This window comes from Pan troglodytes, chromosome 22 (genome assembly GCF_028858775.2).
Source record: "Pan troglodytes isolate AG18354 chromosome 22, NHGRI_mPanTro3-v2.0_pri, whole genome shotgun sequence".
NCBI lineage: Eukaryota > Metazoa > Chordata > Mammalia > Primates > Hominidae > Pan > Pan troglodytes.
Window position 1 is genome coordinate 37,216,015 of NC_072420.2, and position 26,531 is coordinate 37,242,545.

At 46.3% G+C, this 26,531-nt stretch overlaps 1 protein-coding gene across 6 annotated transcripts in view; it reads right to left on the bottom strand.

Annotated features, from left to right (window-relative positions):
- The window catches only part of CLDN14 (claudin 14), an 81,780-nt gene that overhangs the window by 43,555 nt on the left and 11,694 nt on the right, over positions 1–26,531 (bottom strand). For 2 of the 6 annotated variants that reach the window (XM_063803743.1, XM_063803740.1), the window contains exon 2: positions 5,706–5,843. The exons of 2 other annotated variants lie outside the window; for them this stretch is intronic. The gene's annotated coding sequence lies outside the window, so the exon portion shown is untranslated. Of the gene's footprint in view, positions 1–600; positions 4,725–5,705; positions 5,844–21,564; positions 21,813–26,531 lie in introns of those variants that run through there. 2 more of the 6 variants (XR_010154599.1, XR_010154598.1) reach the window with 2 other exon arrangements.

Genomic DNA, 26,531 nt, shown 5'->3' on the forward strand with positions numbered 1-26,531 from the left:
AGGAAACTGAAAAGTTTTAATGGCTTGATAGAAAACAATTGCTTCCCTTTTATCCACATCCCCAAATTTCACATTTTGAGTGTAACTCATGACTAGTCTGCAGTGGGTTATAGAGAAGAGATGGTAACACTGATAGGAAGGCTGATGTTGACTTCAATGAAATAAGAAGTAAAACTTGAAGGAAAGAGTATGACATCTTCTGATTTGAAGACAGCAGATCATGGTACCCTGTACCCATGAGTCACTGCTCCCAGAGATAGGAAAAGCTGGGTGGAAAAGAAAATTTGGGCTGATAGGACTGGGTCCTGAGCTTGAAGCCAAGCCCAGTGTTAACCCTGGGCATTGACCCAGGCCCTCCCTGACTGAAAATCTGGAAGATTTTCCCTGCTGGGTGAGAATCACTTTTTCAGCAAAACAATACAAGCTTTAGGGCCAAAAGGAAGCCCATGAAGCTTCCAGAGACGTGCTTAGAGCAATGCTGCTCAAATTCTTACCAATCTCCACTATATGAGAACAGAAATGGACAATAAGTATCTCAAAACTTGTATAACAAATTTAAACAGGTTTACGTCTGCTAAATCTAATAAAAAGAAATCAGGATTGTATTTCATATGTCTTTGTTTCATATTTCATTTTTCCAGTAATTCAATTCTTTTAGTATTTTACAAAAGTATTGGTCCATAATAGATTGGAATTTTTAAAAAAATAGCCCTTCAGCCCAGATAGCTTTTGAAGCACTGCAGACAGCCCACCCCAAGCTGCTGGAGGAGGCAATTCCAGGACGATGAAGCCATCATACTCCTGAATAATGTTCTAGTAGACCAAACAGCTAAGAAAGGGCTGAAGAACAGGAGCACTTAGATGATAAAGGACAGGATGACTGGAGAGCTAAAAAGAAATCCTAAGAACAGAACACCTCGGGGAGTCCCAGCCTGTGAACCCACAGTCAGCAGCTCACCAGAACCTAACATTTCTGCAAAGGCTCAGAGATTCCACCATTGCCACTCCCAGCAGTTCGCCTGCCCAATGTAGACAATCAACCTAGCACTGACTTTGGGACAAGAGGATCTCAGGTGGTTACAGTGAAAAGAAAATGCAAAACCACTCAGGATTGCCCAAGTCTGACATATTTAGGTTCAGAAGAGAAACACACAGAGAGGTCCATTTTTAACCCCTTCCTGGTTTGATCCACCCAAAGCCAGCCGGCTTGGATGGAGGGGAGGCGTAAGGCACTGTGGACTTCCATTTATGGGTAACTGTGAGCTGGCTTTTGTCTTCTCTGAAAAATGCCCTGTTACACTAGCATACTGTCAGTGTCTTTTTTGGATAGCCATTTGGTAATATCTATAAAATGTAAACTGTGAATACTCTTCAACTCAGCTATTTCTCTGCTAGAAATTCATCCCCCAGTTATACTCCTAAAGTAAGCAAAGACATAAATAATACAGGATTCAATACTCTCTGGCTCTTTCTGAGAGAATAAAACTGGATAAAATGTGAATGTCCTTTATAAGAGATTAGTTACATAACTACGGTACATCCACACAGATTAGTATGCACCATTAAAAGATTAAATGCTTCTGCAGTTACTAATATGCAAAGAGTTCCAAGACACAATGTTAAGTGAAGGAAGCAAGTTGAAGTGCAGTGTGTACAGCATGATCCTATTTGTGTAAACAAGAACAAATGCAGTCAGGTACGGTGGCTCATGCCTGTAATCCCAGCATTTTGGGAGGCCAAGGCAGGTGGATCACCTGAGGTCAGAAGTTCAAGACCAGCCTGACCAGCATGGCAAAACCCCATCTGTACTAAAAATACAAAAATTAGCTGGGTGTGGTGATGGATGTCTGTAATCCCAGCTATTTGGGAGGCTGAGGCAGGAGAATCGTTTGAACCGGGGGGGCGGAGGTTGCAGTGAGCCGAGATCGGGCCACTTCACTGCAGCCTGGGTGAAAGACCAAGACTCCGTCTCAAAAAAAAAAAAAAAAAAAAAAGAACAAATGCATTTCTGTCATGCAGAGAGACCTTCTGAGGGCTGCACAAAAAGCCGTTCACAGCGATCACCTCTGGGGGGTGGAGCCAAGGGTCAAGGTCGGGGAGGACTTTCATTTTTAACTTCACACACTTGTATGTGGTCTGACTTTTTAAAAAGCAAAATTGTATCAATTTAATATGGAGCAAGGTATCTATTGCAGAGTATCAAGAGTTACAAGAGGCCAGGTGCAGTGCTTCACACCTATAATCCCAGTGTTTTGGGAGGCCAAGGCAGAAGGATTCCTTGAGTCCAGGAGTTTGAGACCAGCCTGGGCAACATAGCAAGACCCTGTCTCTAAAAAAATAAAAATAAAAAATTACCTGAGCATGGTGGTGTGTACCTGTAGTTCTAGCTACTCAGGAGGCTGAGGCAGAAGGGCTGCTTGAGCCCAGGAGCTCGAGGCTGCAGTAAGCTATGATCACACCACTGCACTCCAGCCTGGGCAACAGAATGAGATGCTCCCTCTTTAAAAAAAAAAAGCACTACAGGAAATGGCAGCAAATATCAGTCAGCCAAAGACACAACCTGACACAAGCGGCTGCACAAAATAGTAGTTGCCCTTAAGCTCAAGGGACATCAACAAGGAAAAAACACACAACTCCCAGTGTTCTCTCAACCCATGGCTGTGTATATCTTTTAGTGATGAGCCTTGGGGACCCCATAAAACCCAGAGGAACATGTGGCAGAGGACCCAAGGCTTCCAGGGATTGTGGCCATCACCAGGTGAGAAAGCCCAGAGACAACCGCTTGAGTGTTTAATTACTATGTGAAAATGGAATGAGAGGGAAGGAAATTGGGTTTGGTTACTTCAATAAAAAAAGGTTGACCGGACGTGGTGGCTCACACCTGTAATCCCAGCACTTCGAAAGGCCAAGGTGGGTGGATCACCTAAGGTCAGAAGTTCGAGACCAGCCTGGCCAATGTGGTGGAGTCCCGTCTCTACTAAAAATACAAAAATTAGTTGGGTGTGGTGGCACGCACGTGTAATCCCAGCTACTTGGGAGGCTGAGGCGGGAGAATCACTTGAAACCAGGAGGCAGAGGTTGCAATGAGCTGAGATTGTGCCACTGCACTCCAGCTTGGGTGACAGAGTGAGACTCCATCTCAAAAAAAGAAAAAGGTTGCCTGGCCCTGGTTCATAAGTAGAGGGAGTGTCTTGTGTCTTGGGAACCAGTAGCACTGTTAACATTTACAAACGGGACACACACATTTCCTGTTTAATTCCACCCTGCACAGTGCTGATTCACTATGATACCATTGGTCTCAGAAATACCTTTCTTAAAAGTTGTATATAATTACCACATATATACACATAAATAAAAATATACACACATATATGTGTATACATGCACACACACATACATATCACACTCTGTGCTCTCAGCCAGGGAGAGCTGGGGAAGGAGATTGTCTTTGGAGTCCTTAGCACATTACACTATATTACAAATGCTCTTGGCCGAAGAGTATTCTCAGTGCTGTCCTGAGTTGTGTTCTGCAAAATGCACTGTTTATTCCACTGTGATCTTCCTTTCTGCCACTCATTTCATGTTCTAGGGAACAGTTTTGACTCACAGTTATGGGTAAAAGGTGTTTGAGTGATTGTTCTAGACTCACCCTAAAGAGACCAAGGAAGAATATTATGCCAAGTGTCAAAAAGCTACTTTCCAGGCAGCTCAAGTTGCCTTCATGGAAATGATGAAGGAAGCAGAGGGTGAAGTTTAAGGACAGGTGGAAATCCTTCACAATCCTATCGGGCATCATTAACAGCACTGTAAGGCTGGGAGAGATGACCAAGGGGATTTGAAAAGAGCATTAGGGTAGGAAGCCGGAATTAAGCTTATAAAGACCCATAGAGCACGCAGTCCTTCTGTGTCATGGCCTATCTGACAGATGCGTTGGGGGGCCCCGGAGAGCCAGGAGTAGTGGGCAGAGGGCAAGCAAGCACAGAGCCACCCTCTACAAGGACACCGCAGCACTGAGGCCATTGCTCTTGGGAAGAAACCACCAAGGTTTCTGTTAGCCAGGGTGGGCCAGCTGAATGTCTCCAACATCACTGAAAACAGTCACAAGTTGGAGAGACAATGGTCTTTTTAGCACTCCCCTTGGGGGAAGCAGTGTGGGAGATGGAAGGTTCTGGAGTAAGTAAGGGGTTATGCCTCGAGGGGCTGGCTTCAGGACATTGTCCTGTGGGTTGGTAGGCATCCTTAATTGTGGGGCTTTTGTTTTGCTGAGAGGAGGCTGCAAGTTTGAGGCAAAAAATGAATTCTCTGGAGGTAAAGAAGCCACGGAGGCTGCTCCCCGCTGGCCCTTTCTTCCTGCTGGGCCTTTCCTTTATTTATTTAGAGTACTCAGCCTTTCCTCTAGGTAAATATTGAAAGAATATATAAAAACCAATAGTTTAAACAGTGTCAAATTATTATCCTGTCTCCACCTGGCCCTGGGCATGGCTGCGGTGTGTATTGTGCTAGGTTCTGACTCTCTTTGGTTGAGCAGGAGGCGGCCCTAGTGCCACAGGTGGAGATGGCTGCCCACCTGCTGTGAAGGCACTTCCGGTGTCCGTCATCTTGGGAGCAGCTCAGACCGGAAACCACAGGCTGGAGAACGCAACTGGGAATGGAAAGCAGGAGTGGCTCTTTGTGTTGCTTTGGGCTGAATTAGGAGAAGGGTAGATGTTTGGAGGTGGTGTTGGCTGCAGGGAAGAAGGAGTTAGAATGGGATGAAAATTTTTGGCCCAGAGAAGGGGAGCAGTGGTTGTTGGCTGAGGCATTTATTGAAGGATTCCCATGGAGAAGATACATATGGTTGGGGACAGAGTCCCTGTTGAGGGGGAGTGCTGCCGGTTCCATACAGAAATTCCTTCTCCCTGACAACCGCAGATGTCTTAGCAGCATTGCTTTTATTTTTTATTTATTTATTTATTTTTGAGACTGGGTCTCACTCTGTCACAGGCTGGAGTGCAGTGGCGCGATCTCTGCTCATTGCAACCTCCGCCTCCCGGCTTCAAGTGATTCTAATGCGTCAGCCTCCCGAGTAGCTGGGACTACAGGCACACGCCACCACACCCAGCTAATTTTTGTATTTTTAGTACAGACGGGGTTTCACTGTGTTGACCAGGCTAGTCTCGAACTCCTGACCTCGTAATCCGCCCACCTCGGCCTCCCAAAGTACTGGGATTACAGACGTGAGCCACCCGTGCCTGGCCCAGCAGCATTGCTTTTAGACTGACAGCTTAGAAACCAAAAGTCTGTTTACTGGCCACCTACACAACCTGTCAATCCCTAAACAACCTGAAGGTTTAGTGCCCTACCATAGACACCCTGTAACCCATTAAGAGGTCCAGCCTTTGCTACAGCAAATGGTGTAAACTCCCACGGCCCAGTTATGTCCAGGGCTTAGTTGGGTTTTTGGCCTCCTTATCCTCAAATGGGGAAAGCATAGCTCTGGGCCAGTCAAGCACTGAGCTGATCCAAGACATTCTTCCACCCGCCAGACTGGAAATACCGGAAAAGCGGTGGCAGCTGCCCTCAGAGGCAGTGTCAGTATTTTCTTTCCTTTTGGCCAGTTCCGTTTCGACTAGAAACTGGAATCATAATTATAATGCTACATGTTTACAGATTTTAAGTAATTGATCCCTTGGAGTCCTCTTTTGGGGGAAAAGCATTCTACCCACCTCATACGTCAGGAAAACAAGAGGCCATATGGTTTGGCTGGGCTGGGTGGTCTCTGGTGTCAGTAGGAGAGTGGAGACTGCGGCTTCAACAGTTCTTGACTTCTTGGCCTGTGTCCAGATCTCTGGGCCTTGCAGCCCCTAGAAAGGTGACACATGAGAAACCGAAGTGGACCAGACCATAAACTCTCAGGAGCAGTTACCTCTAGAGAGGAGGGCAGGCCTCGTGGCCCTGCCTGTGCCTGTTTCTCTTGGAGGGACAGGTTGGAGAGGAGGAAAACCCCTTACTACAGGGGTGTTTCACCCACCTTTAATTACCAGTTAAAACAAAACATTCTGTATTGAAAATTCCCCTTGAAAGAAACTCCAAGTTGCTGTGAAGGTTTCATCTTTCCCTTTTGAATCCCAAGGTCTGCAGCCATGTAATCCAATGTTGGTCTGGAAAAATATCTGGCTACAGAAAAACCCACATGTGGTGTTGGGGACGCCAGTAAAGGGCAGGAGGTTGGATCTTGTACAGTAGCCCTTAGCAAAATCCTTCAGGTCAAGCCCTGGCCTACTTATTAAGAACCCTCTTAACCCTTTTAATAAGAGGTAGATATGTTTTCTTCTGATTCTACCTTCTCTATTGCCAGCAATGTTTGTCCTCAATAAATTAATATGAGTTGGTGGTGGTTGTAGAAGAGGGGAGAAGGGAAACCTAGTTCTCCAATGGTCATGGCTATTTCAAGATAAGGGAAGTGGCAGAAACACGGAGGGAGGCAGGCCGGGGAGCCTCCAACCCCAACAGGTGAAGACACGCATAGAGGCATGCAAGTCAGCAAACAAATTCAGGCTGGGTTCCCAGAGGGAAATGTTTGTGTTTTTTTCTAAGTGAGCAGGTGTAGTTAAGCACACCCTTTTCACGGTGCGTTGAAGCAGATTTCCAGCCCTGTTTGGAAGCACAACGTTGCCATCTCAATGGATTGTCCTTCTGAACCCATAATAGCTGTTTACTTAGACCAGATCCCGTATTGCCTTGTGTCATTGTCCAATTTTCCTATGTGGATTTTACCAATTCAATTGTAGATGTCTTAGTAACAGGGACCAGAATTTTTCCATAATCAATAGTAGTTTAAATGATTGAACAAAAAGTTTCCTCTTGTGTGCAATCAGCTGAGGAACGTAAACTAATTTCAGTCTCATTCCTAGTGCCTGATTTTTCTTCCGTCATTCTAGGTTTCCTGTCTGGCCCATACTTCGAGAGTCCTCCCTGCTGCAGGGAGCACATCTGTGAGCCATGTGTTTCCTTTCTTTCCTCCTGTACAATGGTAATTTTTTTCTTAGCTACTACAGAAAGCCCAGCAGATTCAGATGTACAAGAAGCCACACCAAGACCTAAGATGATATTCACTGATGTTATCAGCAGGTTGATGCTAACATCTGCCTAGAGAGTGGTTACCCTGAGAAGTTTACCCCAGTTCTAAGTTTGGTTGGTCTGTTCTGAGGTGATAGCCTCATATTGAAATAATTTCTCCCCACCAAAGGGTCTAGAATAGGTTTATTTGTAATCTATTTTATGTAGCTGTGACTGCCTCAAGACACCTCAAAGGGTTATTAAAAGTGTGTGTCTAGGCATGTGGGTAACTGTTCCAGCTCAACAGTCTGTGAACACCATTAGTAGCCCTTGAAATGGATCTCCAGGAAGTGCTGACTGTTAATGACTCTGCCCTGATGCTCCTATGTGAGCAGAACAAAGAGATAATGTCTAAGTTTGCAGGTAGCTGAGTGCTCTAAATTGATGACTAGCTCAGGGAGAGGGAGGTGCTGTGCCATCCTAAGCCTAGAAGACATCGCCAAAGGAACAGTGGGAGATTAACAACTCTCCCATGCTAGGAGGTTGACTTGCCAAACTGATGGAAGAGTGACAAACTGATAGACTGTGGTGCTGTGTCCCTTCTACGAGCTGAGGGAGGGCTTCACCTGAGGCAGTCAGAAGTGCTAAGAGAAGATTTATGTGGTAAGGGAGAGGGAATCTTTCCAACAATAGCTATTAATTGACTTTCATTTTGTAGAAGAATATTGTATTAAGTGTTTGGAGATAGGAAAAGTATGGCATGCTCTCAGGATGTTTGTAATTTACTTGGGGAGATAAGGCACATGATTGAAAAGCTAGTTAAAATACAAGACAATAGAATATCCACTCTCCGGAATAATATTCAGCCATTAAAATGGATGAATTGGATCCGTATGTACTCAGACTTGAGCGGGAAAAGGTCAGTAGCAGAACAAGACACCATCTATGTAAAAATTAAAGCAAAGCGCACAGATCTGTGTGGACATATATGTGTATGCATGTGAACATATCTGTGTATGCCTGTGAACATATGTGCGTATGCACACGGCTGAAGGGGGACTGGAGGAGAGCACGTGGAAAAAGAGCCAGAGGTTCCTCCTGGGGAGGGAAGTGAAACTGGGGAGGACGGAGAAGGGCACCTTTCATATTTTTACCACACATACTTTTGTATTGAATACATTATTTAGAACAAGAAAGTCTTTCTATATCTCTTATGTAAAAAAGGAAAAGAATGAAAAACATAGCAACAAAGCAAGTACATGATTGATGCCAAGGGGTGACCCTAAAGGTAAAAGTGGTGGCGTAGTCTGCCCATCACCTCACGAACTCTGCTGCCGCTCCTCTTCCTCCTTGTTTACAGAATCCCATTTTTGCTCAGGAATTTACCTGCCTGTGTCTCAGGAGATATCTGGAAAAACATAAAATCATGGTGGTCCCATCCCTCTGCAGTGGCACTTGGTCATGTGATGCCATCAGGGCCAATGAGATTGGAGGGACTGTCCAGGGGGCTGCTGAGTAAAGCTTCTCTGCTCTTAAAAAGAGGAACAAAGAAGCCAGAGGACCACTTTTTTCTTCAACAGGATAGCACCGTTTCTGGATGTGATGACTGGCAATGCGGCAGCCATTTGAGCCTTAGGGAGCTATCCTGGGGACCAAGCCAAACTCTGAGGATGTTGGTAGAAAGATGGAAAAGCCTGAATCCTTGAAGATATTGTTGAGCCACTGAATCAACCTACCCTGGAGCTGTCCTAGCTCAGGATTTCAGCTCCAGTGACAGAATACATTTTTCTTTTTGTTAAAGCCAGCTGAGGTGGGGATAGCTATTACCTTCCAACTCACATGCCAGTCACAGGAAGCCCTGTTTGTGAGGCTTCAAGCCCCTTGGGTGCATCTGAGGGGAAGTTTGAGTCCTCAGGGACATGCCCTCTGGGGACAAGAATGAGAAGGGGTCATAAGCCCTCTGTGGCTGGGGAGGCAGAGAAGTCATCCTGAGCTAGGGTCACTCTTTGCCCTGGCACCTCAGTGGGTGAGAGGAACTGCCAGGGTGAGGTAGGGAGATATATTTAATACAAGCAGCCCCTCAGTCTGGCCCCTGGGATATTTGATACGAGTTCTTTCTTTCTTTCTTTTTTAAAATTGAAACAGGGTCTAACTTTTTCGCTCAGGCTGGGGTGCAGTGGCACGACCTCCGCTCGCTGCAGCCTTGACCTCCCGGGCTCAAGCAATCGTCCCATCTCAGCCTCCCCAAGTACCTGGGACCACAGGTTCACACCACCATGCCTGGCTTATTTTTATTTATTTATTATTTATTTATTTATATTTTTTTGTAGAGACAGGGTTTCTCATGTTGCCCAGGCTGGTCTCAAACTCCTGGGCTCAAGTGATCCTCCTGCCTCAGCCTCCCAAAGTGCTGTGATTACAGGTATGAGCCACTGCACCCAGTCTACAAGTTCTTAACAGAATCAGAAGGTGTAGCTGGGAGACAAAAGACCCATCACAGCTTCGTGATATTTGGAGGGAAGTTTTCTTCCTTCAGAGCAGAAAGCATCACTGCTGTCATGGGGGAAGAATATTAGCAGCCTCATGGGAGCTGGAGTGAGGCTGGAGTTGGGACAGTGGCCAGCCTTACAGAGCCATGGGTAGGTTGCAAGGGCTGGGCAAGCAGAGCCCCATGGCCGTGCTGTGGTGGGGAAGAGGCAGGCAGGGGGAAAGCCCACTGCAGGTGTTTCCACAGTGCACCAGAAGCAATGATGGTTTCAATTGGTTGGTAGATGAGTCTCCCTGAATTAAACTCCACTCATCCCAAACTGGTATTGATTTAAAATATCTTAAACTGGGATAATCTCTTGCAGTATGTTGGAGCTGTGCCCCCGAAGAGTGAAGGGGAAATAAAGTCTTATTGTGAGTGTGTGTGTGTGTGTGTGTGTGTGTGTGTAGAGAGACAGGAGGGAGGAAAGAGGAGGGCATGGGAAGAGAGGAGAGGAGAAGGGGGAGAAGGGGAGAATGAGTCCTTATTTAACCTGGTCCTGAGGAGGGGGTGGCTGGTTTCTGCACTGAGATATAGGTGTTTCCTTCTCTTGCCTTGCCTCCAGCTTGAAATCAACCACTTCCCTCATTTCCTTGGAATGAAGTCAAGGAAGGCTTGCTTACTCTTACAGTGCAAAACCCAGCCCCGGGTCTTCCCACTGTGATCTACTGAACCCTAAGGTCACTCAGAGCGACTTGAAAGTGTTTCGGGGGCCATAAATGCTCAACTCAAATCTCATTTAAAAATTTTCCCACTTTATACCTGTTAGGATAGCCTGTATCAAAAACCAAAACCCTTGAAAACAGCAAGTGTTGGTGACTGTGTGGAGAAATTGAAACGCTTTTGCACTATTGGGGATGTAAGATGGTGCACCAACTATGGAAATAGTAGGGAGGTTCTTCCAAAAATTTAGCACAGAACTACTACATGGCCCAGCAGTTCCGCTGCTGGATACATGCCCAAAAGAGTGAACGCAGAGACTCAAACAGTCTTTGTACCCCAGTGCTCATAGCGGCATTATTCACAGTAGCCAAAAGGTTGAAACAACTCACTGTCCATCGATGGGTGAATGGATAAATCAAATATGATGTATCCATATCATGGGACATGATTCAGCCTTAAAAAAGTAATGAAGTGGCCGGGCCTGGTGGCTCACACCTGTAATCCCAGCACTTTGGGAGCCTGAGGTGGGTAGATCACCTGAGGTCAGGAGTTGGAGACCATCCTGGCCAACCTGGTGAAACCCTGTCTCTACTAAAAATACAAAAATGAGCTGGGCATAGTGGTGGGCACCTGTAATCCCAGCTACTTAGGAGGCTGAGGCAGGAGAATCACTTAAATCTGGGAGGTGGAGGTTGTAGTGAGCTGAGATCACACCATTGTACTCCAGCCTGGGTGACAGAGCGAGACTCCATCTCAAAAAAAAAAAAAAAATTTCTACTTACAAAACTGTAGTAAGAACAGGACACTCGGGTACTAAAAACACACACACGGCCCACCTGTGTGCTAAGCTGGGTTTCCCTTTTACCTTCTCTTTTTTTTTTTTTTTTTTTGAGACAGAGTCTCACTCTGTCACCCAGGCTGGAGTGCATTGGCACTATCTCGGCTCACTGCAACCTCCGCCTCCCGGGTTCAAGTGATTCTCCTGTCTCAGCCTTCTGAGTAGCTGGGATTACAGGTGTGCACCACCATGCCAGGCTAATTTTTGTATTTTTTAGTAGAGACTGGGTTTCACCATGTTGGCCAGGCTGGTCTCGAACTCCTGACCTCAGGTGATCCACCTGCCTCGGCCTCCCAAAGTGCTGGGATTACAGGCGTGAGCCATTGGGCCCGGCCGTTTTCCCTTCTCTTTGTGCTCACCTGGGAATCAAAGTTCTCCCAGAATTTTCACCAGGGAGTTTGCAATTATTGCAACTATACCAGTGGCTAGGAAGTTTGTATCTCTTGTATGGATCTATTAAAAATTCAGACTTGATTTTCTCCACTTACATAAAGTTGCGGGAATACAGCTATAACATGCCCTTATCACAGCCAAAAGAGCCAGTTGTGGATAAACAGCTTGAGACATGCTGATATTATCTTTGTCATTGATTGTAAAGTTTTGATGCCTCTTGCCTGACTTATGTTATGAGTAAGAATACAAGCGACCGTTAGATATTGTCCATGGTTCTGCTTCAAAACAGAAACTTCCCTCTCGTTCTCCTCTCTCAAGCATCTGGATCAGTTTAAGTAAAGAGCATCTTGACACAGCCATCTGGAACTTCCTCTCAATTTCTGTATTCATCAAAAGGTACAAGTATTATAAATCTGAACTTGTGAAATAAAATTTTACCAACAAAGTACTACATTTGTTTCAGACATTGAGGTTTCCATCAGATTTGAATTCCAAAAAGTTTCTGCTAAAAACAAAAAGTTTGAAAAGCACTGTATTTGCTCAATTCCCAATTTGTTTCAGTTAAATGAATGCTCATTGAAGATTTTGTTCAATTCTTAGCTGGACACACAGTACATTGGTGAGCGATAAGACATAGGAAAGTTAAATTCTGATTGTCCTTGAGCTAAGAGTGGTTTTACATTTTATTTTACTTTATTTTATTTTGGCTTTTTGAGATGGAGTCTCACTCTGTCACCCAGGCTGGCTTGCAGTGGTGGAATCTCAGCTCACCGCAACCTCCGCTTCCCGGGTTCAAGCGATTCTCCTGCCTCACCTCTGAAGTAGCTGGAATTACAGGCGTGCCCCACCACGCCTGGCTAATTTTAGTATTTTTAGTAGAGACGGGGTTTCGCCAAGTTGGCCAGGCTGGTCTCGAACTCCTGACCTCAAATGATCCACCCACCTTGGCCTCCCAAAGTTCTGGGATTACAGGCATGAGCCACCATGCCTGGCCTGGTCTTTACATTTTAAATGGTTAAAAAAAATTAAAAGAAGAATATCTGATGATGTGAAAATTATATGAAATTCAAATTTCAGTGTCCATTATATAAAGTTTTGTTGGAACACAGCCACATTCGTTTGTGTACTCTCTCTAGCTGTTTTCATCCTACCACTATAGTGCTGAGTAGTTCTAACAAAGGCCATAGAGTCCCAAAGCCTAAAACATTTACTGTCTGGCCCTTTACAGTAAAAGTTTGCCAACCCTTGCATTAGACAATGACCATATCCATGTGAAGTCTGAACATCAAAACCTGAGAAGTTCACCTTCCTGATGCTGCCAATCTTTTGGCAACATTACTGCAGAGTTAGACAGCCTACATCAGTGGTTCTCCAGCCTGGGCAAACCCAGCTCCCAAGAGGGTGTAGAGAAACGTGTGGGCACAGCTTTTGTTGCAATGACAAGACTCACCATGCATATTTAGTAGGCAGGGACTAAAAATGTTAAATTTCAGGCAATGTTGGGTACAGTCCTGCACAGTAGAGCTCAAGGTGTACCCTGAGAAACAGGGATCCAGAGAATTGCTGTGATTAATTTTACAGGGCAACTTGGCTAGGCCATGGTGCTCAGATATGTGGTAAGCTGTTATTTTGGATGTTTTCATGAGGGTTTTTGGGAGGAGATCAACATTTAAATCAGCCAAGTTGAAGTAAAGCAGATGGCGCTCCCTAACGTGGGTGGGGCTCACCCAATCAGTTGAAGGCAGAAATAGAACAACTTCTGACCTCTTTGAGCAAGAAAGACTTCTGCCTGCAGATGGCCTTTGGGCGTCAATTGCAACTCTTCCCTGAGCCTCTAGACTGTTGCCTACCCCATCAGATTTGGGACTCACTATGGCTCCACAATTACATGACAATTCCGTAAAATAAATCTCTCTCCACTTACATACACACACACACACACGCACACACACACACACACACACGACCTGTTGGTTTTGTTACTGGGGAGAACTCTGACTAACATAATTACCCCAAAGTTTCAGTTTCTGGTCTGAAAGTGATCTTCAGTCCACTTATTCCTGTGCTTTGCAAATTCTACCTCTTTTTCAAATTTCAAAATTCAGAACATTTCAAAAATAAGTTGACATTGCAAATTTCATCTCATCAAATGCTTAAAAAAGTTCATACTTCTGGCCGGGAGTGGTGGCTTATGCCTGTAATCCCAGCACTTTGGGAGGCCGAGGCGGGTGGATCACCTGAGGTCAGGAGTTCAAGACCAGCCTGTCCAACATGGTGAAACCCCATCTCTACAAAAATACAAAAATTAGCCAGGCATGATGGCAGGTGCCTGTAATCCCAGCTACTCAGAAGGCTGAGGTGGGGAGTCCCTTGAATCTGGGAGGCGGCAGTTGTAGTGAGCCAAGATCATGCCACTGAACTCCAGCCTGGGTGACAGAGCAAGACTCTGTCTCAAACAAACAAACAACAACAACAAAATTTACACTTCTGCATATAGGACTCTAATTCAATAAATGTGGTGTTTAATTGAACAAATGTGTATTGAACTCCAGTGACCCATTTGGAAGATGCTATTGGGGAGTGATATAAAGACAAGATATAGTCTCTGTCCCAATTTACCCAGAACAGAGAAAGCGCGACTATCAGGCACACAATTAGTGGGAATACCAGGGCATTTCTGAGAGGCTGTATTACAGAGGTGCAAATCAGGACCTGTGGGAGTCCTTCTCACAGGAGATCATAACTCCAACTAATGCAACCTCCCCGCTAGGAAAACCTATTTTTCTTTTTCCTTCTGAACTATTTCTCTCCCAGTTATTATCAGTGAAAAGCCATAAGCTTCTCTGGTTTCTCACCCATGTCCAGAGACAGACAAGCCGTGGGTTCAGATGCTGGTTTTTCACATCCACCACTTCACACCACGAGGGCCTCACCCACTGCAGCTGCAGAACACGAAGGGGTCATCTACGTTGGTTACACGCCCCATTTTTAGCTGGATGTAGCTAATGATTTTCTGTTTAAGACTCTTTCTTGTCTTTTTAATCATACGAAGGGACTGCATTATTACACTCTCATTGTAAGGATATGAACCATATGGTAGTGCAGAAAATAAAATGTGAAAATCTGTTCTATCTGTTCTCATTTCCTCATCTCATTCATTACTGCAACAAAAACCAATTGTCCTCACTTTGGGAGGCCGAAGTGGGTGGATCACTTGAGGTTAGGAGACCAGACGGGCCAACATGGTGAAACCCTGTCTCTACTAAAAATACAAAAAATTAGCCAGACGTGGTGGCTCTTGCCTGTAATTCCAGCACTTGGGAGGCTGAGGCGGGTGGATCACCTGAGGTCAGGAGTTTGAGAACAGCCTGGCCAACAGACGAAACCTCATCTCTACTAAAAATACAAAAATTAGCCTGGTGTGGTGGCACATGCCTGTAGTCCCAGCTACTTGGGAGGCTGAGGCAGGAGAATCTTTTGAACCCGGCAGGTGGAGGTTGCAGTGAGCTGAGATCGCACCACTGCACTCCGGCCTGGGCAACAGAGTGAGACCCTGTCTAAAAAAAAAAAAACAAAAAAAACAAAAAAAACCCAAAAACAAAAAAACCCACAACCTATTGTCCAGTCAAGTCTTTCTTGCTACCAGAGCAGGGGACATGCCACTGATGAGAGCATCTTCTCTGTTCCTTCCAAGCATTCAGCCCAGCATTCAGATCAGTGCTCACCCAGTGCAGAGTCACGGTGCCAGGGCATGGAGAACAGATGCCAGAGCCACAGCCATCAGAGACAGTGTTTTTGTTTTCTAGGGCCCTGCAACAAATGACCACGAGCTATGTGGTTTGTAGCAATAGTAATGTATTCTCTCACAGCTCTGGAGTCTGGAAGTCCCAAATCAAGATGTTGGCAGGGCTGTGCTCCCTCTGAGGCCTCCAGGGAGGATCCTTCCTTGCCCCTCCCTGGCTTCTAAAGTTTTCTGGTCCTCCTCAGCCTGTCGCTGCATCTTTCTAATCTCTGCCTCTGCCTTCACATGGCCGTCTTCCCTCTGTGGGTCTGTGTGTCCAAATTTCCCTCTTCTCATAAGGACACTGACCAGTGGATTGGGGCCTACACTCCTCCAGTGTGACCTCATCTTAACTTGATTACATCTGCAAAGACCTTTTTCTCAGGGAAGCTGATATGGTTTGGCTGTGTCCCCACCCAAATCTCATCTTGAATTGTAGCTCCCATAATTCCCATGTGTTGTGGGAGGGACTCAGTGGGAGATAATTGAATCATGGGGGTGGTTTCCCTCATACTGTTCTCGTGGTAGTAAATAAGTCTCAAAAGATCTGATGGTTTTATAAGGGGGAACCCCTTTCACTTGGTTCTCATTCTGTCTCTTGCCTGCCACCATGGAAGATGTGCCTTTCACCTTCTGCCATGATTGTGAGGCCTCCCAGCCATGTGGAACTGTGAGTCCATTAAACCTCTTTTTCTTTATAAATTACCCAGTCTTGGGTATGTGTTTATCAGCAGCGTGAAAATGGACTAATACAGAAGTTCACATTCACACACAAGGGAGTTATGACTTGAATAGATCCTCTGAGGGGACACAATTCAAGTCACAACAGATGGAGACTCCATACTTCTAAGCAATCCACCAGGAGCCACAATGGCCCCAAGTAAAAGATCATCTCTCTCGAAGGCCAGTCCTGCTTGACTATGGCACCTGGGCAGATAATGAAAACACTAACCCCCTTCAACGCTCCCCATGGACTGGGCTCACTGATCTGCAGAATGACCCCCATGGGGACCTAGTCCAAGGTAACGTGCTGCAGCCCAAGCAACTGCTTGCTTCAATTTGCAAGCTGTGCAGAGCAGACAGCCCAAAATGGCAGTGGCTTGGGGAAAAGCCAGACGTTCTTGAAAAGCTGTCATTTCAGAAAGAAAGAAAAAAAATTCACTTATTTTTTGGATAGGCATTGAGTATCAAAGATTTAAAAATTTGGCTCTGACCACAATATATCTGAAAGTAGAGGTCATTCTGTAAAGATCAGCCTCTTCCTAAATCACCAGGCTTTCCAACCAGCTCCTGGCAGGGTCCGAGGGACCCGTCAAAGTGGCCAGTGGATTGCCCCAAGGGAAGCATGAGGAAAGCACGTGGCCCCTTCTGGTAACTTGGAGAGGAGTGGCAATGGACAGAGAGTAAAGCTAGGGCATGAATGGGGACATTTTATAAAGGCAGCTTCCCTCCTCTCCTGGGCTCACTGGTACACAGGAGAGGAGAGTTGGTGGCTTGCTGAATAGCCATTGAGTTAAGAAATATAGCTTCAGACATACCATCTTGTAACTGGTGCCATCCAAACCTCTATTTCTGAATGTTCCCATGGCAAAAACACAGATTTTCACAACATTCCAGGAAAATCCTGAAATTGAGTCCTGTAGAGGGCTTGGGATTGTTTTGCCAAGGAAAGAATATTCCACACATTGGAGGTCCATCTGTGTGGGCAGATGTCTGTCTTGGGAATGACAGAGTGAGGCCCCAAGCTGGTGGTCACTGCTGGGAGTAGGGGCTGGGACACAGACTGGAGAAGGCAAATGGTACCATCTGATGCAGAGATAACATTGGCCTGGGGTCCTTGTGTCAGCTGATGGGGACGGAGGTCAGCAATAGAAAGAGGACTCAGGAATGCATCTATCCTTCCTGTTCCCTGTCCCTTCACTCTCAAGGAAAATGGCAGCATCGTCACGATTCCCCAAATGAAAATCACATTGGAAAATCTCTAGTGTTTTATACAAGAAGGCCAGAGGCTGATATCATGACCTTAGGTTTTAGAATTTTCTATCAGCAGCAACATGTCAGCTAAAAAATTCCCTATCAAGTTATTACCTGAAGTTTTTTATGCCTTAACTTTAAAAATAAAGGTCTGCGACTCCAAGCAAAAATCTTGGACTCCTCTTTATGAATCAAACTGATTCCCAAACTGAGATCATAGCCGGCTCCCTGGCCCCTGTGCTTATTATAAAACCCATCTTCTTTTCACGTCCAATATAATCAAGGCAGCCACACCCCACACGCAGCACTCCAGCCTTACTTTCCCCAAATCCAGGCCCCACTTCATGTGAAAATGCGTATTATTACCCCTGTGGGCTCAGAGCCTGTTTTGAAATAAAGCAAATGAGAACCACAGGGGAGTGACTCAAGTCCAAATTGTGTGTCCTGACTTGGCGCAAATGTTCTTCCTTGTCCTTGCTTATTAACTTTGGGAGACACTGAGCATTCCCCAGGATGCGCTGGGGATTTGCACACAATCCTGCCCAAAGCTGGGCAAAGCCTGAGTGCCCAGCAGCCAGGAATTCCCTCCCCTCCATCCCCTTTTGGGGCCTGTTCAGCCGCCCTCGTTTTCATGAACCCCACACAACCCACTGCGTTTGGAGGACCCTGTGATATATGGCGCCTTCCAGAGAACAGGATGCAGATGCGCGGGGGAGGTAACCGGAGAACAGCGCAAGAAGATGCGGCTGTCCCCGGAGCCCAACACATAAATTACAAAAACAATTTCGAATTCAAGGGCAAGCATTGCCATTCCTCTCTTTTCCAAACTTTGACTTTTTTTGTGCTGAAGGTAAGTTTGAGAGGAGTGTAGATTTTATCCCAAGATGACTTCTTCCCATTCCATTTTAATTATCCGCTGGGTCTCGGTGACTAAGTCATGAGTAGGGAGGACCCTTGTCTTCAATGCCCTGCCATTGGCCAGCCAAGATCCAGTGTTCACTGTAGCCATGGTCTTTTCTGGGAGCAGAGGAATTTGTTCAGGGGAAAGGGGAGAAGAGGTGGCCCACACGGAGGCAGGCAGAACTTCATGTCACTGCGGAGGCTGAACCCAAGACCAACCAGGCACTTGGCAGTGACCACCCCTCCCCACCTCCCCAGGGACACTCACTGTCCTGGCTGGACCCTTCCTGACCCTCCCAGTGTCAGGGAGCAAGCTTGATTGTCTGCGCCCAGGAGTCCCAGACTTGAGGGCTACATTTCTCCCGATTGCCTTTGTGCAGAGAACACAGATGGCTTCAAATAACAGGCTGGTTTCATGCACCTGTGCTCTGGCTGTCCCAGGTTTTAGAAAGGACTGATCCATCTCCTCTTGAAACTTCCATCTGAATACACATCAATAGGGTGTATATGTGTGATGAAAGAAACACTCTTCAGCTACATGATTAGATGATCTGTGTTCCCCCAAACTTTTGCAAACAAGAGACTGCACTCTGGACTTAAACTTTCTTTCCAATAAAAGCAATCTAGGAAGTTTCCCAGTTTAGGTAGAAAGTGGATTAGGCCAGGTGCAGTGGCTCATGCCTGTAATCACAGCACTTTGGGAGGCGGAGGTGGGTGGACCACTTGAAGCCAGGAGTTTGAGACCAACCTGGTCGACATGGCAAAACCCCATTCCTACTAAAAATACAAAAAATTAGCCATGCATGGTGGTGTGCACTTGTAACCCCAGCTACTCGGGAGGCTAAGGCAGGAGAATCGCTTGGACCCGGGAGGTGGAGGTTGCAGTGAGCCGAGACTGTTCCACTGCACTCCAGCCTGGGTGACAGAGTGAGACTCCATCTAAAAAAAAAAAAAAAAAGAAAGAAAGAAAAGAGAAAGAAAGAAAGAAAGAAAGAAAGAAAGAAAAAGTGGATTCGGCACCATCCCTAATAACAGGTGGGAAGGGACTGCCCTTACTGCCCACTCCGAGATGCTCCAGCCCTGCCGGCTCCTGGAGTGTGACCTGAGGGACACAAAGCAGCACTCTTACCACCCTGAATGCCAGTTCCAAACACTGAATGGGGACATAGGTGACCTCAACAGCAGGACCTGACTGCTCTCTCCAAGCACAAGGAAACTTGTTTTTTAGATTCATCCCCATCAGCAGTGTGAGCTGCAGGGAATATGCATCTGGCTAAGATTTTTTTTTTTTTTTAATGAGACGGGGTCTGACTTGCTCTGTCGCCCAGGCTGGAGTGCAGTGGCATGATCACAACTCACTGCAGAGCCTTGACCTCCCGGGCTCCAGCGAGCCTCCTGCTCAGCCTCCCAAGTAGCTGGGGTCACAGGTGTGTGCCGCCATGCCTGGCTCATTTATTTTAATTTTTTAAAGAGACAGGGTCAACCTATGTTACCCAGGCTGGTCACAAACTCCAGGGCTCAAGAGATCCTCCTGTCTTGGCCTCCCAAAGTGCAGGGATAACAGGCATGAGCCACGGCGCCTGGCCTGCCTCAGACTTTAACCTGCACGAGGGAATGGGGAACTCAGTTATGGCAAGAAATGAGACAGATACCGACCGTATGCCACTGACAGAAAATTCTAAAACCTAAAGTCATGATATCAAGTGAGGCAGATACCGACCCTGAGCTCCACGTGACCGTGCTGTGGGCCTAGAAATGAGGGGGATGGGGAGTGTGGCTGCCACATGACAGGCAGGATCCTATACCTACAGCCTCCTGGACCTGGGCCCAGTAGAGCAAGTGCTGCCACCTGATATTCCAATGTCACATTCAGAGACAGCCACTGGCCACTTTCCAGCAGGGCTGGTGGGCACTTGTGAGGATGGGAAACTGGACCCATGTGGAGGTGTCCTGCCTGGTATGCTCTGCCTGGCTGTGACTCACGGAGGGACTGGGGCCCTGCACCCAGGTGACATCAGAGCCCAGGGTGCCATCTTTTCTCAGCTCCTTCTAGCCCATGTTGTGGATGCAAGGCATGGGTGCCAGGTACTTTCCCCTTCCACCCACCCTTGGCTGCTGGGCCACCTTGACTGCCCTTGGAGTTCTGGGCCCTCAAGAGCCTTCTCCATCACCTGCTTCTCATGGGCGCTGCTCCGACACCCACCCCAGGTGCTCTGTGGAATGTGCCAGTTAGGGCTCCCTCACGGAGAGTGAACACCAAGACCCGCCTCAGCAAGCATGGCCAAACCACTCAACAAGCAGCCAGACACTGACGTCCTACCCAGCCCAGCCCTGTGACCTCGAGAGAAGGATAAGACGGACACCCTGACATCAAGAATGCGTGGTCTCGTGTGCAGCCCAACGCAAGCGCACAGAATGAGGGGGTGTCAGGCTGATGACATGCACTAGGGGACTCTGGGGCAGGAGGGATCAGTGAGCTTCAAGGAGAAGGTGAACGCCATGCTGACTCTTGAAGGATGAAGAGGATGGAAGGTGAGTTTCAAGTGAAAGCTAAATGAAAAAATAAATAAATAAATAAAGAATTGAAGCTGGCAGCGAGGAGAGAGAAAAGGTTCTGAGGCCAGGGTAATAGGGCAGTGGTCAGAGAGGGGATGATGATGTGGGTTGGAGGATGGCAAGGAGCCCCTCAGCCACAACAGGGGACACCAAAGATGACAGAAGAGCCGGCATGAGGTCAAAGGGAGGCCAGACAGAGGAACTTTTGGAAACCTGGCAGAGGTGTGAATGGTGACTTCCAAGCTGGTGAGCAGCAGGACGGAAAGGGCGGGTGATTGGTGTGGCAGCCGCATGTGTGGTGTGCTGGGCAGATGCCCTCATGGTGAAGCCGAGGCTCTGCCATTGACCACGAGGCACCACCAACCACACTCTGACTCCTCCAGCGATACAGCTGCCCTCTCAGCAGGAACGGTACCAAGGAGCCTTAGTATCATCAACTATCTGCTGCCAACCGGTTACATGGAGTCTTTAAAACTGGAGCTGGGTTTTAAAGACTTGAGAGGCTGAGCGGGAGGATTTCTTGGAACGTATGGTCCCTGCCCACAAAAAGCCTGGCCCCTGGACCAGAGGGAAGCGGCATGATGAAGGTATAAGAGTGTTTCTGTTGGCGGGTCCAGCCTCTGCGCTCTGACTTTCTCCAGCTCAGAGATATCCCTTCACCCAGGTTCCTACAGAGCCCCATGCTCTTTCCTTATCTGAGAACCACAGATTGGAATCCACAAGGAGTCTAGCTGAAGATCATTTAGTCCAGAGGGTGCAAAACTTTTCCTGGAAAGGGTCAGACGGTAAATATTTTCAGTGTTGCCGGCCACAGTGTCTCTGTTGCACCTGCTCGACTCTGCTATTGTAGTCCCAAAGCAGCCATAGACAATACATAAGTGAAATGGGCATGGCTGTGTTCCAATAAAACTTTATTTGCAAAAACAGGCAGCAGGGCAGGTTTGGCCCACCAGTCATAGATCTAGCGCTCAACACTCCCATCCTACAGATGCTGAAGTGTAGCCTCAGGAAGATGGAACTGACTTGACCAAGGCTGCATGGCTCCCAGGACCAGACCAGAACTCAGAACATCTGCTCCTCAATCTTCAAATCTCTTTTTAAATGCTATTCAACCAGCTGCTTCCTCCTGGCAAAGTGGGGTCCTGGAAAAGACCATGAATCTTATTGACTCAAGAGATCGGAAAGTCCAGTAGAACCTGCTGGGATGTTTGTGTTTTCAATGGAGTAGAGAAAACAAAAACAGATGAAGGACTTCAGCAATTTTTAAAAATGGAGTGTTCATTCAAATAAACTTTAAATCCCACCAGGCAACCACGGGCACTTCACACTCCTGAGGTAGGCCCAGCAATACCTGAGACAAATCTCACCCCTATTTAATTATCATTAATCTTCCCTCCAGGCTTTTCCATACCTGCTAAATAGCTCAATCCATCTCATTACTGAAGGCAGCTGCTAGGTATGGTTGTGAGAAATCTCATTAGCACAAATGTACTTCTGTATGGTGGGCCTGATAAGCCCACCTCCCGAGACGGGGATGTTGAATGGCAAAATCTCAGCTCTGAGGACCATCAAAGCACTGGGTTCCCCAAAGTTTTGGCCACACTCAGTAGTAAGAGCCTTTTATTATTGTCATTTTCAACTACAGAGATCATGCCCCCCAAATAAGAAGAAAGCAAACACCTTAAAAGGGCAAACTTGAAGATTCACAATAAATAGGTAACACGTGAGTGGTCCAACACTGTGAAGCTCAACTGTTCCTCCTCTCGGACGTGATAATTTCACATGTTCAGACCACCCTGTCAGCATGTCAGATTTAAAATATTACACGTAGAATAATGAAAAATTGCCAACATCTCACCACCGTCTTTTGATTAATGAGGAGTTCCTTAGAGATTGATTGGTTTGTTTGATTTTGTTACCGGGAGTGACTGATGGCTATTTTAAAAAATACTTAGCTTAGCGCTACCCTCCATGAGATAATTTTCATATGCCTTGTGTAGCTGCGTCCAGAATAATTGGACTTTATTGCCTTCCTTCCATGCATGAACTGAAGTTCCCTGGAGAAGCAAAACAGCTTCAGACTTTGTTGCTTTAATATTTCCATGTAGATCAGCTGCTGTGTTCATGGAGAGGCTTCCACCAGATGGCCAGCCCGCCTTGAAGTGACATTTCCCATTTCCCGTCGATTACTCACCAATGGAAAATAATGTGATATGAATCCCTCATTTGGGGTAATATGTGGCCATATCCTTGTTGTACCTGCACTAAAGATAAATCGTGCAATAATTTCTCAACTGTCCAGGGAGAAAATAGGAGAAACAATAGGTCACCAGTGTTTGGCAGGAAAAGGGAATCGTTATTGGTAAGGCATTCACTGGCACATTGAAATCTAATGTCCTAATTTCTTTCTTTTTTTTTCTTGTTGCTTGTTCTTCTGTATCTTGGGGGGAATAAACTTACTTTGGTTGTTTAAAACATTTAAGCTCTGGTTTTTAGGAAGAATCCTGGTTTTGGTCAAGTCCCTAGATGTCTCTTCCCAAAAGCACCCATTTTGATGCTGAGGCGAGGACACAAGTATTAGTTTTCAAAAAGCCCAACTTTATCTCCTGAACAGACTCAAATGATTAATTCTCAAAGTCATTGTCAAATTTTTACTTTTAAAAATCTTAGTAATTTCCCTTCAATATTTGGTACAAAGCTGTCGGTTACTCTCAGATCATCCTTGTTTTTCAACTTCTCTGTTTGATTCCAGCAAATTTTTTAGCTGGTCACTCTTGAATTACTGTTAAAGATAAGTAAAAATGAAAATATTATTAATAAGGTATGAATAATTATCGCTAACATTTTTTCAGCCCTTAACATGTGCCAGGCATTGTGGTAAGGGTATTCCATGCTTTAAGCCATTTATTGTCACCGCAGTTCTGAGAGGCCAGGAGTATTATCATCATCTTCCAGATGTGGAAAGTGAGACAGTCCACGTCCTACAGCCAGAGCAGGATTCGAACTCACAGATCTGATTCCAAGCTGTTCACCTCTGTTCACTGGGAAAGCCAAGTGTTAGGAAACTCTTCTTTCTGGAATATTCCATTTTTTCCCTTCTCAGAGAGAAGTCAGCCCTGTTATTTCCCAGTTTCTGCTCTTCCTACCAGGCTTCAGGTCTCTGCCCACTGTGTCCTCACAGGAAGGCAGCAATAAGGAACTGGGTTAGGGTCCCTTCCCCGGTCCACAGATGTTGGGGTATGTGGGTCCCTGAGTCTTCGGTCCATGCAAGGGGCATCTGTCCCTCTCCTGCAGACAGTGATGCACCCTGGGCCACAGGCTGGCTGCTCGCAAGTTGCTTTTCCTCAGTGAAAGAATCTGCTTGTTGGAGGCACCAGAAGGTTCTTGAAGCTGCAGAAAATTCTACAAGTGGTGGAAGGTTCTGGAAACAGCTTCCTTCCTCCTCCTCTCCCCCTTCTCCACCACAGGCAGCATCTGCTGTAGTGTGAGCTGCAACCCTGCCTGGCCCTCCACCAAGCCTGAGGAGGACGCGAGCTCGGCTGTGCCTGACAGCATTCAGGAGCAGAACTCCAAGCAAGGGGGTCACCTGCCCAGGAGACTACCCGCTTAGTAACTCAAGCTTTTATGCACTCATTGGTATTCATCCAGATGGCTGTTTTGGCTAGAAAGAAACACTTCTTCCTCACTAGAATTACAAATAATTTGAGCAGAAAACTACAGGCAAGACATGTTAATTATGTTTGAAAGGATGTATCTTTTGGTACAAAGGATTTTCTTAATCTAAAAATGCTTTCCCCGATCTCTACTTATATCTAATGGTAGTTTTTAGCACACAGAGTACGTAGCTTATTTTGTTTAGTCCTTTCATACCCACCTCCTATGCAGGTAAAAAAAAAACACATCTTTTGTTTTTGAGAGGGTGTCTTGCTCTGTCTGTCGCCCAGGCTAGAGTGCAGTGGCACCATCTTGACTCACTGCAACCTCCACCTCCCGAGTTCAAGCGATTCTCCTGCCTCAGCCTCTCAAGTAGCTGGGATTACAGGCACCCACCACTACGCACAGCTAATTTTTGTATTTTAGTAAAGACAGGGTTTCACTAGGCTGGCCTCAAACTCCTGACCTCAAGTGATCTGCCAGAGGCCTCCCAAAGTGCTGGGATTACAGGTGTGAGCCACCCACACCTGGCCAAAAACCCCATAGATTAATATGTGTCCTTTGAATCAGTCTCTTCCTTAGTAACTTGCTTCAGGATCCAAGGAGTGAACCACTATGGAAATTTTTCTGTAATAATTTCCCTTAATCCTTATTTAGATTTGTAAGTCTAAACACTTACCATTATCTGACACATGAAGTATGAGCTATGGACGTTGTCTCATAATCTTTTCCTTATTCCCTATTTATATTTATTTGTTAGTCTAAAAATTAATTGTTACCTGACATATAAAATAAATGTCATGAAAGCAACTGTTTTATGCAGAACAACGTAGTGCTGTGTAGTTTTTATATTATGCTAATGTCGGAGCTAGCACTCCTGCCTCCAGCCTCCAATCCTGCTCATCGACCCCGAATAACAGACACCTGAGCGGGCACCTGCTGGGAGATGGACTTTGATAGGACGATTAGAAAGGAGCGTTTCCATGATTTGGTTATGCTTCACCCTTCCTTTCAGTTAAAGATTAAGTCTTTGCATCGGATTTCAGTTCCGAGGCAGGCCGGGAAGGGATGTGGATATTTTCTTTATTTTTTTTAAAAAACAAACCCTTGTAGATAGAGTTGGTTTATTTTTCACAAGGGTAGAAGCATTGTGGGAAGCTGTTTTTCAGATTTCATTTCAGCCACAGACCGTGCTGTGCAAATGAAGACACAGCCTGGATTCTCCCTAATGAAAAAGAGTGTGTCGGGGATGGGGACAGTGGCGGGGGGTAGGTGGGCTCTGAGGGAGCAGCTCCCCCTGCACAGAGATCCAGGCCACATGCAGGTCTGCAGTGACTCTGCCTTCTCTCTAGCCTCACCTTCATGCAGCACTTGCCTTAAACCAGCTCACACGCCCCACCTCAGGCAGGTCAACCAGCTTTTACTGAACACCTGCTATGTGCAGGGCAGACCAATAGGCATAAAGGAGGTCTCTGTCTTTCTAGAGATAGTCTGGTAGATGAGACAGATGTGGAAACTAATAAATCTAACAAAGGGCAGAGACCATGTGATAACAAAGACAGTAAGTGAAACCCAAGCCACAACAGATACAAGCATAGGTTGAGGGGATCAGGGAGGGAGTGACCGATTCCCACCAAAGGAGAGGGGCAGAGAGGGCTTTGGAGAATAAACAGGTAGCAAAAGGGAGATATTTCAAAAAGTGGGAGGAGGTTGTGTTTCAGATGCACCCGGGGGAGTTTGGGAGGGAGATGGGAAATGAGCAAACCTTCAAACAGCCCCCCAAAAAGAAAGAAGGCTCTAAGACAGCCTGTTGACTGAAACAACAAGATGCAAAACAGATTGTATTAAACATAAGTTTGGGAAACAAATTATGTTCAATAAAGCAACATTTAAAATAATGTTAACCGAGGTGAAGTGGCTCACGCCTGTAATCCCAGCACTTCGGGAAGCCCAGATGGGCAGATCACTTGAGGTCAGGAGTTCGAGACCAGCCTGGCCAACATGGTGAAACCCTGTCTCTACTAAAAAATACAAAAATCAGCCATGGGTGGTGGCACCTGTAATCCCAGCTACTCAGGAGGCCGAGGCAGGAGAATACTTTGAACCCCAGAGGTGGAGGTTGCGGTGAGCCGAGATCATGCCACTGCACTCCAGCCTGGGTGAAGAGTGAGACCCTGTCTTGAAAAAAAATTAATAATGTTATAGAA